The sequence below is a fragment of the Canis lupus genome, chromosome 7, assembly GCF_048164855.1.
Source record: "Canis lupus baileyi chromosome 7, mCanLup2.hap1, whole genome shotgun sequence".
In the NCBI taxonomy this organism is placed as follows: domain Eukaryota; kingdom Metazoa; phylum Chordata; class Mammalia; order Carnivora; family Canidae; genus Canis; species Canis lupus.
Genome location: NC_132844.1, coordinates 27,856,634 through 27,870,541, shown reverse-complemented (window position 1 = coordinate 27,870,541; position 13,908 = coordinate 27,856,634). Strand labels below are relative to the sequence as shown.

The 13,908-nt window shown below is 35.1% G+C and overlaps 1 pseudogene; it reads right to left on the bottom strand.

The window, feature by feature from the left end:
* Window positions 1–8,786: 8,786 nt before the first annotated feature.
* Window positions 8,787–9,498, bottom strand: LOC140636384 (coiled-coil domain-containing protein 169 pseudogene; annotated as a pseudogene).
* Between the last annotated feature and the right edge of the window lie 4,410 nt (window positions 9,499–13,908).

Below are 13,908 nucleotides of genomic sequence, written 5' to 3'. Positions count from 1 at the left end.
ATTTAGGTATGTATCTTTTACATCTTTTCTCTAGGCATAGTTACGTATATATTTTTTCTTTTCAGAAAATTTGGTCTTGTAATAAATATTGCTTTATACTCTGCTTTTTTTTCACCTACCAGTATGTCACATATATTTTTATGTATCATAAACCAAGGGTGAACATAAATTTTTTTATAAAGGGCCAGACAGAAAATATTTTAAGACTTTCAGGCTTTATGGCCTCTCTCTCAACTCTTCTTTGTAATGCAAATGCTGCCATAGACAATATATAAATGCATGGGCATGGTTGTGTTCCAATAAAACTTTATTTACAAAGCAGTTGGTAGACAGGATTTGGCCTGAGGGCCATAATTTGCCAACCTCTGTCAAAAATAAGTCTTCTGAGGCATCATTTAAAATGGCTAGATGGTATTTTTCCCTACCAGCCTCCAAATCCAGACAGATTCCATACAGGTTGCCATTTCAATGATGCTGCCACCTTCATTCTTGATTCCCTGTACCCTCAAGCTCCTATACCTATCTATTTCCCCAGTCAGTCCTGGATTATCCACTTCCCTTGCAAATACTCTCCTTTGCCTTGTCTTCTTTCTTTGCTTTCTCCTCTTCTCCTGATAAGTATTGCTAGGAAAATTAATACAGAAAAGAGCAGGAAACCTCAATTCAGCACTCTCCATACTCTCTCTTTAGCTCCTTGTCTCATTTCACATTTCCTTTACACATTTTTCTAAGCTTTCACTGTCTCATTAAATTGGACACTCACTTTCCTGACTCTCTTTGCAAATGGGTTTGTTTCATCCTTTCAGGGAGAACAGAGATTATGTGATATATACCAACTTGTCTCTACCCAAAACTACTATGTATTAATAGAGTGTTTTCGTGTACATCACTCACCTGCTCTTCAAAACTCTAGGTAGATTAACCCTTCCACTTGTGGCAATAGTCCTGTCCCTTGTGCCAGCTTCATGTTCCTTCTCCATCACTTAGCACTCTGTTTTATGTATTCCATCCCTAATCATCTTTATTTTCCTCTGTCTAAAGGTACATCTTCAACTTCAAAAACAAACATACAAACAAAATGCTTACAAAATAAGAGAACGCATCCTCAACCCCCACTTTAAGTGGCTATTCCTTTCCATCTCCCCTGCTTCCATATCTCCTAGTGACTCCTAGCAATTTAGCAACCACCACAACCCTTCTATAAAAAGTGCTCTTTCAAAAGGCCCTAGTGATCTTTTCTCCTTACTGCTTTTCTCCTACATAAGTACCTTCTCAGTGCTTTTTATTCCTTAGGCTTCAGTGTGTCTGTATTCTCCTGACTCTAAATTCTCTGAGCACTCCTTTTGTTCTCATTTTAGGATTCCTCCGCTTATTCCTGCCTCCTGGTTGAACTGTTTCCAAAAGTTCTGTGCCCACTCTTCTCTCTCAGAAAACTTTCCTCTGTTAATCTTATTCAAACACCATCCTTCTGTTCTCAAGAAACGAAGATCTCTGGTCTACTTCTCCAGCTCTCCGTTTAAGTCTATGAGTCGCAGCACAATGAACAATTCTGCAAACCTAGCAACTAACTTATTGCCAGCTGTCTGCATTTGTCTTCCTTGAGTTTATATATCTACCCCTTGTTACTTCTAATACTTATTACCTATCATTCGCTAAGTAATTGTTTTGTGCTAGGTGCTGTCCAACTGCTTTACAAACATTATCTCAATTATTTCTCACAACCATTAGCAGAAAGTATTATCTCATTTTATAAAGAGAGAAACAGAGGTTCAGAAAACTTGTTCAAAATCACTTAGTTAGTAGTAGAGCTAGGACTTCCACTTATTCTATCTAGCTTTGGAATCTGGCTCAGTTATCTATTGCTGTAAAACAACCTGCATCAAAACTTAGTGGCTTAAGAAGACAATGACTTGGCTGAGTCTTCTAAAATGTCAGAATACAGAATTCAGAAGACCCTTTCCCCAGCAAAACACAACTCAACTGGTGATAATTATTTTTAAAAAAATTATTTAAAGTCTCTGGAAATTGTCCTAAGGGCATACATCTGAAGTTCTACTAAATTTCTCAATAAGAAAAACCAGAGTCTGTAGCATTTCATCCTTGATCCACTTCCTTACCCTTCCCCAGCTCATTGTTACTAAAGCTCTATCTCAGGCACTCTACTCCAGACAGGTATTGCCAAAAACATGCCTCCTACTTGCTTTCAGTTTGTGGCTAGATTTCATTTTGGGATGGATAGGTTGCTGGATTTCTCACCCTCTACCCCAGCTCCACATTGTGGAAGCTTTATGCCAGGTAGGTACAGCTAAAAGGATGGCATCTCCTCTCCCTCACCCAATGTTGTCTCTTGGGGCAAAAGCTCTATTTTATGCACAGCAAACAAGTAGGAATTCAGCCCAGGAAGAAAAGAAGGCCATAAGGACAAAGAATTCTATAATTCTGTCTGAGGAAATAAGCTTTACTTGGAATAGAGCATGGAGAACTCCATGCCTAAGGACATTGTTAAAAATAACAGATATTTATGTGTGAGCAATTAATAAGAGGCTGGTAGCTCCTTGATATAAGCAAATGGCAGCACAGTTACAAATTTAACAGAGAGGATCAGGGAAAGGAACAGCCAAGAATTCTCCTTGGTTCACAATCCACTATGAGGATCAGGAAGACTGAGTTCATGTGCTAGACCACACTCACACAGGAGCAATTACAGCAGATACACATTTGAAAGCATTCTCCAAGCCTCTCATGGGCCCATACACACAGAGCCAAAGCCTCACTGGCACAGAGGCTTAAACACAACTTCTCACCAACTAACAATAAGCTACTCTGACCCAGCTGCAACTACCAAGAAGCTAAGATTTAAAAAAAAAAATCACAGTAATCCCTGGCAATCTGGAATATTGCATGTATGACTAAAGTTCCATAGTTTCAGAAATGATAAGGATGGGGAAATCTAAACTACTGATCTGTAGCTATACAGAGAACAACAATATAAACTCCCTGAACTGTAATAGAAATCTCCAAGCCACACACACACATATATAATGATAAATAGTAAAAATCTAACTGGCTGAGAGGCTTAAGTATGATCTTTGACCAGTAAGTGGCTTATTCCAGGGACAATCACTAAGTAGTCAAGTTAAAAGATAAAAATGATTTTTTTTTTAAAATCTGAGCAGAGAAATAACAGACTGCACACTGCAGGAGAAATAGACATCACAGATTAGTTTGGCCAAGTCACTAAACAAATGTCCAAAATGACTGTCTATCTAGAATGCTATAACATAATACCTTATAGACTAGGTGGTTTATAAACATTAGAAATCTATCTATCACAACTCTGGAGGCTGGAAAGTCCAAGAACAAGGTACTGGCAGATTCTGTATCTGCTGAGAATCCACCTTCTGGTTCATAGATGGTCATCTTCTTGCTGTGTCCTCACATGGAAAAGGAGTGATGGAATTTTTATAAAGAGTCTCTTTTAGGAGGGCATTAATCTCATTCATGGAAGTGCCATCTTTGTGATCTGATCATTTCCCAAAGGCGCCACCACCAAATACTATTACACTGGGGATTAGGTCTCAACATGAATTTTGGAGAATACAAACTTTTAGTCGATAGCTCTGACCAAGCAAACAACACTGGTCCTGGCAAGGGGGCAGGATGAGAATTGGTATCTAGAGTTGCTGTGATAGATTATCTAAAATTCCCAGGGTTTTTTTTTAAGATTTATTTATTTTATGTATAGAGAGAGTTTTTGAGACAGGGGAGGGGCAGAAGAAGAGGGAGAGAGAAAATCCTCAAGCAGACTCCTGAGATCATGACCTGAGTTGAAATCAAGAGTCTACCCTTAACCAGCTGAGTCACCCAAATGCACCTAAAATGCCCAGCTTTTAACAAATATTACAAGACATGCAAAGAAGCAGAAAATTGTGAACCATATACATGAAAAATAGAAAACGGGTAATAGAAACTACCTTTGAAGAGGTCCAGGTAATAGATTTAGCAGATAAAAAATTTCAAAGGAGCTATTACCAATAGTTAAAGAATGAAGTAAGATCATGATTAAAGAATAAGAGTAAGATATGATTTTAATGTCTTATAAAGCAGAGAATAGCAATAAAAAATAGAAATTGTAAAAAAGAATAAAATGGAAATCTGGAGATGAAAAGTACAATAATCAAAATGAATAATTTACTAGTGGGACTCAACTGTATATTTAAACTGACAAAAAAAATCAATCAGCAAGCTTGAAGATAAATCAGTAGAGATTAAAGAAAAACAAAAAGAAAAAAAAGAATGAATAAAAATGAAGAGAATCTCAGAAAAACATGGAACACCATTAAGCCCATCAAATATCTGCAATGGGAGTACCAAAAAAAGGAGAGATAAAGGGACACAAAAATTATTTTTAAAAATAATAGCTGAAAACTTCCCATTAATCTACAAAACAAAGAAGCTTAAGGAACTCCAAACAGGATAAAAGCAAGAAGCTCTACACCTAAATATATCATAGTACAAAATGTTTAAAGTCAAAGATAAAAAGAGCTTCTTTTAAAAAAATATTTTATTTATTTATTGACGAGAGACCCAGAGAGAGGCAGAGACATAGGCAGACAGAGAAGCAGGCTCCTTGTAGGGAGCCTGATTCAGGACTCAATCCCAGGATCCTGGGATCATGCCCTGAGCCAAAGGCAGACGCTCAACCACTGAGCCACTCAGGTGCCCTGATAAAAAGAACTCCTTGAAAGGAACAAGAGAAAAATGATGCATCACATGTAAGAGAACTCAGTAACAGCTGACTTGTGAATAAAAACAATGGAAACCAGGAAGAAGTGGAATGACATATTCAAAGTGCTGAAAGAAAAAGAATGTCAACTAAGAATCTTATATAAAGCAAACTACTTTTAAAAAATAAGGTGAAATAAAAAATTTCCAAGATAAACAAAATAGAGAATTTATTGCTAGCAGATCTTCTTTATAAGAAATACTAAATGAAGTTCTTCAAGCTGAAAGCAAGTGACAATAGACAGAAATTCATATAAACAAAAAACCCAGAAGTATCAGTAAAAATAACTATGTAGATGATTGTGAAAGAATAATTGCACATTTCTTTTCTTCTTCTCTTAACTGATTTAAAACATAATTCTATAAAACAGTATGCATATAATTATATCACTGGCCCTATAACATATAGACATGTCATATGTTTGACAATAACAACACAAAGGAGGAAGATCAGAAGAAAGTTATATTGGAATAAGGGAATGGCATCAAGTGGTAAATCTAATCCACAGGAAGAAACAAAGAGAACCAGAACAAGTAAATAAGAAAATTAATACAGTAAACTTAGTGAATATATATGTGTTCTTTTTTTTCCCTCTCAGGTGCTTTAAGAGACATAAGATTAGATAAAATATAATTATATCAATGTATTATTGAATCTATAACATATGTAAACATAATAGGCATAACTATAATAGCACAAAAAAGTGGGGGAAGGAGGGAATGTAGCTATATGGGAATCAAGTTTCTATATTTCACTGGAACAAAGGCAATATAAATATGAAACACATTTTGATAAATTATATATTGTAATCCCTAGCACAAGAATTAAGAAAATAATTTGAGAAATAAAATTGAAAGTTCACTAAAGGAAATAATTATTATATTTTAAAATATCCACATAAAACAAAAGAAAGCAATAAAGGAGGAATAGAGAAGGGAAAAAATTGAAACATACATAAAATCAAAGACAACATGGTAAATGTAAATCCAATCCTATAAAAAAAAATAATATTAGAGTTCTGGTTCAAGATGGCAGGGTAGGAAGATCCTAAGCCTAACCCCTCCCGTGGACACACCTAATCTATATACAGAACAATTTCTTCTGGGGAAAAAAAATTCTCCAAAAACTAGCTGTGTGAATTGTGCACTTTGGGCAAGCAAGAAAAAAACCCACATCAAAGTGGGTAAGAAAGACTGAGACACAATCTCACCATAAACCACATTCCCTACACAACAACCCAGAATCAGGAAGGAACTCAACCCAGAGCTTTACCTTGGAGGAGTGAAGGGTTTGAACCCTACTTCTGACATCCTAACTTTTAAGACCTGCACCTGAGAGACTAACCCCCAAAACAACTAACTTTGAAAGTTAATGGGGTTGAGTCCACAAGACTCATTAGGCTACAGTAAGCTGAGAAACATTACTTAAAGGGCTTGCTCGCCTAGCCCTTAGCCATTTCATGACAGTGCAGATGCAGCCAACAGAAAGGCACCCAGACTTTCTGTGAAAGAGGCTTTTTTGCTTATTGTAAAGCATCAGCCTGAGAGGCAGGCATCTAATTTAACACACATCTAGAGGCTTGCTTAAATATTCCCCAAAGACAGGGGCCAATGGACACCATCTTTGTGCTCTCCCTCAGCTTCACACTAAGTCACTAGTGTCTTCCATAAAGGAGCTTGTAACTTGTCTAGGACCCTGATTTTTGCAGCTGCCACCCAGGGGACACCTCTAGATAATCTGTGTATAGTGACCAGCAGTTTATACTTACAAGTCCTAAGGACTCTAACAAATATAGGAAGAGTTCTCAACTGGCTACCACCCTCACAGCACAGTAGAAAAGCAACAGACTGAGGCATCCAGGCTTTCTGTGAAAGAGGCCTATTTGTTTATCTCTATTTTGTTTGGGACCTCACCCTATATATTCACTCATCTAGTATTTGATTCCTTTTAGTATCCTTCATAATAAACCAGTAATATAATGAGAAAAATGAGGAAAAAATGCAAGAAAGCAAGAAAACAAGAAAGAAAGAAAGAAAGAAAGAAAGAAAGAAAGAAAGAAAGAAAGAAGAAAGAAAGAAAGAAAGAAAGAAAGAAAGAAAGAAAGAAAGAAAGAGGAAAGGAAAAAGAAAATACATATACACACAAAAGAATGTTATTCAGGCTTAAATAAAGGAAAAGCCTGTCAATTGTGACAACATGTATGAATCTGGAGGGCATTATGGTAAATGAAATAAGACAGACAGAGAAAGACAAATATTGCATAGTATCATGTTTATGTAGAATTTTTTTTCAAAAATGTCAAACTCATAGAAACAGATTAGAAAGGTGGTTTGCAGGGGATAGAAAATGGAGGAAGTAGGCAGAGATTAATAAAACGGTCCAAACTTACAGTTTAAGATGAGTAAGTTCTGAAGATCTACTTATAATACAGTGACTAGAGTTGATAACACTGCATCGTATAATTTAAATTTGCTCAGATTAGAACTTAAACGTTCTCTCACACACACTATATTGTATTGAATATATATATTAAAATTATATCTGCCAATTATACCTTAATAAAGCTGAAAAGAATTCTACTATATTTTTTCATATTTTAGATTCAAAGATATATATAGGTTGGAGTTAAAAAATGAAAACAGATGTAGTATGCAAACAACAATTAAAGAGCTGAAATGTCTGTACTGAAAAAATTGTCTTTAAAACAAAAATAAAATGTTACCAGACATATAGAGGGACATTTAATAATAACAAAAGGGCCAATCTATTAGGGAGATATAAAAATGATAAGCTATATACACTAACAAGAGCCCCAAAATACATGAGGCAAAAACTGTCAGAGTTTAAAGGCAAAACAGATAATTCTTGAATAATTGTTGGAAACATCAACACCTCAGTTTCAATAAGGATAGAATAACCAGGCCAAATATCAACAAGGAAATAAAGGGCTTCAACACTATTAACAAAAGACCTAACAGACATTTATAGATCATTCCATCAAACAGTAGCAGAATACATATGTTTCTTTCTTAAATATGTATGAACATTTTCTAGTATAGCCCATATGTTAGGTCCTGAAAAAAAAAAACCCTCAATAAATTTAATAGTATTAAAGCTATACAATGCATGTTCTCCAACTACAATGATATGAAATTAGAAATCAATAACAGAAAGAAATTTACAAACATATGTAAATTAAACAATGCACTCCCAACAACCCATGGGTCAAAGAAGAAATCACAAGGGAAATTAGGAAATACTTTGAGATGATTTAAAGCAAAGACACAATATACCAATATACTCATGAGATGCAGCTAAATCAATGCTCAGAGGGACAATTATGGGTAAATGCCTATATTAAAAAAGAATGTCTCAAATGAGTAACTTAGTCCTTCACTTTATAAAAGCAGAAAAGAAGAAGAAAAAAAGCAAAGAAAGCATAATAAAGAAAATAATAAAGTTTATACTAGAAGCAAATGAAATACAGAATATAAAAACTTCAAGCAAATCAAAGATGAGTTCTTTAAAAAATAAAAAAAGAAAAAGAAAACAGCCTATGTCTAGCTAGACTGACTGAAAGACAGAAGACTCAGTTACTAAAATCAGAAATGAGAGGACATCACTACTAACTGTACAGAAATAAGAAGGATTACCATGAGAATTCTGTGAATGAATGTATGCCAATAAATTAGATAGCCTAGATGAAATGGACAATTTCTTAGAAAAATGCAAATTGCTGAAACTGACTCAAAAAGAAATAGAAATCTGAGTATGCATATAACAATGGAGAAACTGAATAAGTAATGTTAACTTCTTTTTTTTTAAAAGATTTTATTTATTTATTCGTGAGAGACACATAGAGAGAGGCAGAAACACAGGCAGAGGGAGAAGCAGGCTCCATGCAGGGTGTCCGAGGTGGGACTCGATCCCAGGTCTCCAGGATCAGGCCCTGGGCTGAAGGCGGCACTAAACCGCTGAGCCACCCAGGCTGCCCAGAGTTTCACTTTAAAAGGATAAATGATGTGGGAGATATGAAACTGGACCATTTTCTTACACCATACACAAAAATAAATTCAAAATGGATAAAAGACCTAAATGTGAGACAGGAATCCATCAAAATCCTAGAGGAGAACACAGGCAACAACCTCTTTGACCTCGGTAGCAGAAACTTCTTGCTAGGCACATCTATTTTCATTAGATTGTCTTTCACTCTAGGCAGTTGATCCATCTGTTGCCTTTTAGAAACTTGGTATGAGTCAGAGACCTGTGACATTTCAGCTAGGTATATAGGGCACTCATTGTTGGTCTTATGGTAAGCCTTTGATTCTTGTTCCAATCTCAGTGCAGTCTTTCACTTGATTTTCAAGGGTCCTTTTCTCCCTTTCTAGATGTTTAAGCAATGTATTTAAGGATTCAACTGGCATTTGTTCATAGACACGGATAGAAGACAATCTATCTGAAGGATTTCTATGGATTTTTTCCATTTTCTCTTCTAGAGAAACTATTTGCTTTTCTAGTTGTGTCTCATAACGACCTTTCCATTCACCACCTTCATCATCAGTATTGAGTTTGGCTTCCAGTTCTGCTATCTTGTGTCTTATTTCAAGCATTGATAATTGCACTATATCCTTCAGATGGATTTCTTTCAGCAGCTCCATTTTAAGGCGGTTGGTGCTCACACCGTAGAAGTTGTCGCCTCTTCCTTCCTCCATAGTGTCAGATCAGAAACGTCCCCCCTCTTACAGGTAAGACCACAAGATCTGAAAAGCCACCCAGAACGCGGGAAGAGAGCACTGCCGCGAGCCGTCGCCATGGCGTACTGACTCCATAATTTTAACTTCTCAACGAAGGAAAGCCCAGTGCAGATGGCTTCAGTGGTGAATTCTCAAGAACATTTAAGGAAAAATTAATACAATCCTTCCAAACTCTTCCAAAAAATAGAAGAGGAGAAAACAATTCCCCATTGAGGTTATTATTACCCTGATCCCCAAAACCAGACAAAGATATCATAAGAAAAGACAAGATCCTTTATAAATATAGATCCAGAAATCTTCAGCAAAATATTAGCGAACTGATTCCAACATGTCCCATGAATGTAAGATTAGTTCAACATATTAAAATTAATTAATACAATACAGCATAGTAATAGAACAAAGGATAAAAACCATAAATAATCTTAGTAGTTACAGAAACAGCGTTTGACAAATCCAACACCCTTCCATGATTAAAGAACACTAAACAAACAAGGCATGAAAAGGAATGTCCTCAAACTCCTAAAAGGCATCTAAAAAATGCCCACATTTACAAATACTTACTGATGAAAGATTGAATGCTTTCCTATGAGAGGAGGAACAAGAGAAAGATGTCTTCTCTTGCCACTTCTTTTAATTTTTATATTGAGGGTTTGGCCAGGGAAATTAGGCAAGAAAAAGAAATAATAGACTGAAAAGGATGATGAAAATCTATATCTGTTCTCAGATGACATGATGATGTGATGTTGTATACATAAAATTATAAGAAATCTGCTAAAAAAATCTTATTAAGCAAGTTTAGCAAGATTGAAGGATCTAAGATCAATATAGAAAAATCAATTGCATTTCTATACACTACCAATGAAGAATCCAAAAATGAAATTAAGAAAACAAGTCCATTTACCATAGTGTCAAAAAGAATAAAATATTTAGAAATAAATTTAACAAAGTGTAATATTTTTACACTGAAAACTATGAAACATTGTTGAAAGAAAGAAGATTTAAATAAATGGAAATACATCCCATGTTATTGTGTCAGAAGATGTAATAGTGTTAAGATGACAACACTCTCCAATTGATCTACAGGTTCATATAATGTCAGATATCTTTCTTGCATAAGTTGGCAATCTGGTTCTAAAATCCATATAAAAATGCAAGGGACCCAGAAGAGTCAAAACAATCTTGAAAAGGAAGACCAAGTTGGGGAACTCCCTTCTCAGTTTTAAAAGCCACGGTAATGAATAAAGATGGATTAGTGCTGGCATAAGAATAGACATATAGATCACCAAAAGAGATTTGAGAGTCCAAAAGCAACTCATATTTATGGTCAGTTGGTTTTCTAAAAAGGTGTCAAACCAATTCAATAGGGAATATCTTCAATGAACGGTGCCATCCATTGGATATCCAAATGCAAAATAATGAAATTGGTCTTCCTTTTCTTTAGAGAAGATAAACAAATAGCTAAAAGCACGTGAATAGATAGAAGTGCAACATCATTAGACGTTAGGAAAATGCAATTCAAAAGCATAATGAGATACCCCTTTACACACTAAAATGGCTGTAACTAAAAGAATAAGCAGTAACAAGTGTTGACGAGCACATGGAGAAATTAGAACCCCCATACACCAATGAAAGGAGTGTAAAATGAGAAAGGTACTTTGAAGAACTGTTTGGCAGTTACGGTGGATTTTTATTTTATTTAATTAGCAAATATTTCTAGAATCTCTAACACGTGCTAAACATTTGTACTAAGTGCTTGGGATACAAGATAGCTAAACTATCATCCTTAGTATTACACAATAGCTAAACTATCATCCTTACTATTACATGCTTACTATTACTGTAAACAAAAGGTTGCAATTCAGTGTGCCAAGTCTCATGCATGAGTCTTGATAGCAGAATAAAGAAAAAGAATAGCAAGGAGTTCATAATGAAAGCATGTGCCAGGAGTTTTGGATCATGCAGAGAAGATGAGCTGTTATCCTCTAAGGCACTGAAAGCCATTGAAAGACTTTAAGTAGGGAAGTGGAAGTAGTACATCTGCCCTGTCAAGGGACCCTCATGGCAATAGTGTGGAATATGAACTAGAGGGAGACAAAAGTGGAAGTGGCCAGAAAAACAATGAAGACCCAACCTACAGCATTATCCACGGAGTGGATAAAAATATATAGATTCAAGTGACATCTCTAAATTAAAATTTAGTAGATTTAGTAATGAGTTGAATGTGTAGGGTGAGGGAAGTGAAGAGATAAATAGTAGATGGACAGCTAATTTTTTTAAAATGGCTCTGAAAAACTGCATGTATTTATGAGTATATAAATTTATTATAATTTGTCTGATAAAAAGAATGCATAGTGTATAATTTTTAAAATAATAAAATATGCAACATTCTTTCCTGTAAGTTCCATATGGCCAATTAACTCTCACAGATTGCCTTCATTAATTTTTGCTGAACTCTTATATCTTTGGGCAATCTATAGTTGCAGTCCAACAATGGTTTGACAGACGAAATTGCATCTTAATCTGCTCTTTACCTAACAAAATTATTTTCACTAAATCCGACATAAACTATTTCTCATCTCCACACAATTAATTCTCATTAAATTAAAACTTTTCAGCTTCAGCACTAGACACAACACATTTGCATTATTAACATTTTCTCCATCACTTTCTTAAGCCTGGACAACCAACAAAACAACATCAAACCCTGATTTTTAGCATTTGTCAATTTCCATGGTGAAAATGTTCTCAATATGGCTAATTTCAAGCTACCTATGTCATGTTGTTAAACAGGAAGTTGGAAGAAATGAACAATAACACCCCATTATGCAGTATTTCTTTTTTTAACTTTTTATTGGTTTTTGTTTAAATGATATTAACTTAGATTCAACTTTTAATAATTTTTATTTAAATTTTAAATTTAAATTTATTTAAATTCAATTTAATTAACATACACTGTATTATTAGTTTCAGAGGTAGAATTTAGTGATTCATCAGTTACATACAAAACCCAGTGCTCATAAGATAGAAAACAAAACAAAAGCAAAAACAAAACACAAAACCCAGTGCTCATTACTTCAAGTGCCCTCCTTAATGCCTATCATCCAATTACCCTCCTCCTACCTCCCCTGCAGCAACCCTCAGTTTGTTTCCCATAGTTAAAAGTCTCTTATGATTTGCCTCCCTCCCTGTTTTCATCTTATTTTATTTTTCCTTCCCTTCCCATAAGTTCATCTGTTTTGCTTCTTAAATTTCATGTATAAGTGAAATTTGGTATTTGTCTTTTTATGGCTAAGTAATATTCCATTGTATACATATCCATCTTCTCTGTTGATGGACATCTGGGCTCTTTCCATGTTTTTGGCTATTGTGGACATTGCTGCTATAAACATAGGCAGATACAATATAAACTCAAGAGCATAAGAAATAGTAAAACCATTAGGAAATGGTGATTTTCAAGTATTTATTACCTTTTGTTTTAGCATAATTTATTAAACTATAATTTTATATAGTTAAAATTTTAATGATGGCTGTGTTTTAACAACTGACTTTCAAAATTCTCAATATGTAAATATTGGTTCATGTGAGTTGGTATAAGCTGGCTCCACACACCATTGCTGCCAAGTATTCTGGCTTGAATGACAGCTAAAAATTGAAGATGAAAGGTATACACTTTGGATTTGATATAAATATAGCATCACAAAATTAATCTTTTTTTAATATCCATGCCAATATTAGATTCAGCTCATATATCAATACTACCAATAATAAAAACTACTGGCTTAAATAAGATAAAAGGTTATTTCTCTTTAAGGTAAAAGAATTCAGAGGGAGACTGCCTACGCTGGAACATTGCCTACATTGTTATAAAGCCCAAGTTCCTTCCGTCTTTGTGCTTTACCACCTCATTGTTCAAGATGGTTACCTGAGCTCCAGTTATATTTACTTTCTAGCCAACATGAAGGAGGAAAGAGGTGAAGGAAAGACAAGTTCTTCTAATTAAGACACTTCTAGAAGGAAGAATAAATGGTTCCATTTATTTATTAATTTTAAAGATTGATTTATTTTGGAGAGAGAGAGCATACACAGGGAGGAGGGGCATAGGGAGAGGGAGGGAGAAAGAATCCTAAGCAGACTCCCCATTGAGCATGGAACCTGACCCGGCCTGATCCCAGGACGCCGAGATCATGACCTGAGTCAAAACCAAGAGTCTGACACTCAACCGACCAAGCCATTCAGGTACCCAAAAATGTTTCCATTTAAATATCACTGGCTAAAATATAGTCATATGATTCATAGAAATATAGTGTAGATTCGTGAAAGATTAGCAAAGATAGTCTTTTATGTGGATGGCAATGCCTTGCTATGTAT